The following is a 4,182-nucleotide window of genomic DNA, read 5'->3' as shown; positions in this document are numbered from 1 at the left end:
TAATCACCATTACTAAGCAAAATCGGAAACAATGTATCCGATATTCCTATTTTTGTCCACCTCACACCAACGACCACATATTGTGTTCACGTTTTGTATTTTATACATATTTATGTATTTAACTGTATTTTTAGTTCAATATTTCCTCAGTTCAGTGTTAGGTACTTTTTCCTTAAGATTTACAATTCTACTATTATGTATATTAGTGTATTTTTATTTTTTTAAATTCCAAAAGATTAAAAAGTAAAAAATATATACAAACATATATAATATTGTACTAATATTTTTTCTTTCTTAATTGTCAAATATTATTAGTGTATTAGTGAGTGAAGTAAAATGTTGTTCCAAAATAATTTTCATAAAAAGATCTTCAGTGAAGATGTTGGGCTGCTACATTTTCCAATAAAATTGAATTAACATTCTCATAGGTAAAATCCCCTTAAGTTTGGTCTGACAAAAGACTGAGGACCCAATTACTTTTATTGTTTGAAACAAGGACCCAAAGAAAAGTAGAGATGTGTACTACTGTAGTATATAGTATAAGTTGGAGCCACCACTTGCGCTACCAATGCAATAACAATGGACCAAATAAATTTAAATTAAATCAACGTTAAACTTTCTTTTTTTTCTTCTTTTTTTTTGATTTTAGATTGGGATAATAGCAAGTTAGATACTTAAACTGTGGTCAACATTTCAAACTACGACCTAAACTTCTAAAAGTTGCAACCAGAATTTTCGCTTCAAGTAACAGGTCATAACGATTCAATGTTTAGGTGACAAACTAGAAAAGTTCAAAACTTTAGGTGTGTGCAAGTAAGTAACAAGTCAAATATTTTAGATTTGTAGTCCTCATTTTAATGAATTTCCTTTCCTTTCTTCTATGTGTGCAAGTAAGTGATAAGTTAAAGCCCCTAACAGGCTAATTATAGTGTCCAATTAATTATCAGACCCCACCTAATCTTAGGATTATTTTATTTAAACATTCATTCATTCTAAATAATATTGAAGCATTTCCCATGCATTAATAAATGACCTCCACGACCTCTCTCTAACAATTCGGATCACCATTCATTCACCACAATACAAAGACCATTTCTCCAAACAACTTATTCATGTTAAAAGAAAATTTCAACAACCCACTTCCACAAAAAACTCAAGACAAAATCCCATTATTTTTTTTACTTTGTGCAATACCCCTTTTGTTTCAAGTTCATTGTTCCACACTTGGATTTGAGTTTTTCGTGTCGGTATTACATTGTAAGAAACAATAACAATAATAATATAATTTTGGAGTTTTTTTCTATTAATGAGTTTATGTCTTTGGGTGTTGTGGCTAAATCAAGTTCCAGTAATAATTTGAATATCAATATGGATTTGGATGATAATAATAATAACAATAAGGAAGTTGTTAAAGAGGATGAGAAGAAGGCAGATTTAGGGAAGAATCCTGGTGGGTCCTCTATGGATAATGATCAAGAAACTGATGATGAGAACTCAAACAATATTCAATTGGATCCTCAATGTACCCTTAAAGAATAAATTGAAAGGGATAAGGTTTTTGGATTGTCTTGTCTTAAAGTTTTGACAAATAAAATTAGTTTTTTCTGTTGATAATTATTTGCTTTGTTTATCTCTTTCTTAAGATGATGAGAGCCTGAGAAAGTGGAAGGAGCAGCTTCTTGGAACTGTAGATTTTGACACCCATAGGAGGTTAACTGTGACATTCTTGACTTTGATTTTGAAATTTCCAACTTACAATGTGAATTAAATTAATGTTTGTTTGTGTCTTTTATTTCTTCAAACAAAATGAATATGTTATGAAGCCTCCATCCAATTTAAGATTATTTTTCAAATTTTTTTTTTTTTAAAAAAATTATGAATTGTTTGGTGTTTTCGTGATTTCAGAAACCCTCGAACCAGAAGTTAAGATGTAAGTCTGTGGATCCTGTCTCCAAACAGACCTGAGATTGTTCTTTCGGTTCCGGAAGACGATAAGCCGAAAGGATTATGGTTTACATTGAAGGAAGGTAGCCATTATAATTTGCAATTCACCTTCCATATAAGCAATAACATTGTATCCAGACTCAAGTACCCAACACTGTGTGGAAAACTGGCATGAAAGGTGATATATATAATAAGCCCTCTTATGTTAAAAATGCATTGATAGTTATTGTTAATTCATTTGCTTTTCTCATTATAATAGTTTAATTTCATGAGGCATGTATAGTTAAACACAATTTATTAATTAAATTATACTATTATTTATATAGTGGACAGCTCAAAGGATATGTTAGGAACTTTCAGTCCTCAGCCTAAGCCTTATGTTCATGTGATGCCAGAAGAAATGACTCCTTCGGGTTTGTTCGCCAGAGGGACGTATTATGCAAAAACAAAGGTCAGTCAGTCAAGCTCTTATGCAAATTATTTGTCCGAAAATTATATACTACTATATATATTCATCATTTCACAATATACAATTTGATGCTATTGCACATGATATCAGTCATAAGTTGGATTTGCGTCCACTTTCATTTCTTGAATTTATGATAATGCCAGACTCTTCTATTTAGTATAACAATGAAATGGAATGTCAGATAGTCTTTCAAGTGTAGTTTGAGCTCATTATATAGCAATAGCAAATATGGCTCATATACTGCACCAATGACTTTGTTTGTGATCCTCTTCTCAACTGTATAATTATTATTCATAAGATATAGATTTCTATCTGCCTACTTCCTGTTTGAGGCTTTTGATTTGAATTGTTTGAGAAAATGGAATGGGATTTGAAATATATAAATGAAGTAGGATTATTATTAATAATAATTTTATGTCGTATTTTGTTTCAGTTTCTTGATGACGATAACAAGTGCTACTTGGAGATCAACTACACTTTTGACATCCGCAAGGACTGAGTTGCTACTTCTCAAGAATGATCCTATTAGTCTAACGTTATTCTTTTTATTCAACCAGTTTTGCCAGCTTAAAGTTCCAACCTTTTTAAGAAAAAGAATTTGATTTCTTGCGAATTGAGATGTTAGAAAGAAACACCGGTTATCAATGAGTTTTAAATATTTTTTGTTTGTTTAAATTAGTGATGGTTTATTATTGCTTAATGCTTAAATTTCAATTTCTTTTGAACTTTTAAGTATTACAGTTTATATAATTAATTTATTTTATTTACTCATTTTTATTATCGTCCGACAATTTATTTCAGATTATTTCCAGCCAACCCCAATGCAAATGAAAGAAAGAGCAACTTTAATATGTTATTCGATTCCATTTTTCAGCAAATCAAACATGATTCGAGCTAGCTTTACAAATGTAGTTGCGAAGGAAAATGGCAAAAATAATAAAATAACGACCACGTCCTAGTCTACTATCGAGAGTAATTTTTTTCGATTTTACGTCTCGACATATTTTATCGCGTATTAGATTATCAAATCAGTTGAAATAGTTAGAGTCGAACCGTTACGAGATTTAGAATCTAACCCTAATAAATTATATTTACTTTCTTACTAAGATTTGAAGAGTCCAACTTTACAATTCGCTATGTCATATTTTACGAACTTTTGACAATATGGCATAGTTATATATAGATATGGTATTATTAAATATAAAGTATATAGATTTTAAAAACCGGAAAGAACCTTCAACTTACTAAAAGCAAAGCTTTTGCTTTTATAAGTTATATTATATAACGAAACCCTAAAGATTTTAAGTTACTATTTGATCATGATTAGTATAGAGTACCAGGTCCTTATGTGGCCATGTTGAGTTTTGATCAGGTGGTACACCCTTACTAAGACATTAGCCTCATGTCTTAACGTGAGTGTTGGAGTACGTCATATGAGTGTTGCCCCATGTTTTATTATGACTAATTGGGTGCATATACTTAAAATAATATTTTTATAAAGATTTATGTTTGCTGTCAGAAACTCTTTATAATATAATAACGATTAAAATAAAGAATTAGAGAATGTTATTTAAGAATAACTTATAAAGATTTTCGTTTGTTTTCTGAAATTCTTATACTACAAAATATTTAAAGTAAAGATTTAAAAGTCATTCCATAAGATGTTGTTCGTGAAATGATTTACATTTCAAAATAAGAAAATCTCACTAAGCATTATAGCTCACAGCTTTCTTTTCTTTTCAAAATTGTTTCTTTCTCTCCAGGTTAAA

General features: G+C 29.9%; 1 pseudogene; it reads left to right on the top strand.

The window, feature by feature from the left end:
- Window positions 1-1,314: 1,314 nt before the first annotated feature.
- Window positions 1,315-2,912, top strand: LOC139884252 (rho GDP-dissociation inhibitor 1-like; annotated as a pseudogene).
- Window positions 2,913-4,182: the final 1,270 nt, after the last annotated feature.

Source organism: Rutidosis leptorrhynchoides, unplaced genomic scaffold, assembly GCF_046630445.1.
Source record: "Rutidosis leptorrhynchoides isolate AG116_Rl617_1_P2 unplaced genomic scaffold, CSIRO_AGI_Rlap_v1 contig525, whole genome shotgun sequence".
In the NCBI taxonomy this organism is placed as follows: domain Eukaryota; kingdom Viridiplantae; phylum Streptophyta; class Magnoliopsida; order Asterales; family Asteraceae; genus Rutidosis; species Rutidosis leptorrhynchoides.
Note: the sequence above shows the minus strand (reverse complement) of the source record. Positions and strands in the feature narration are given on the sequence as shown.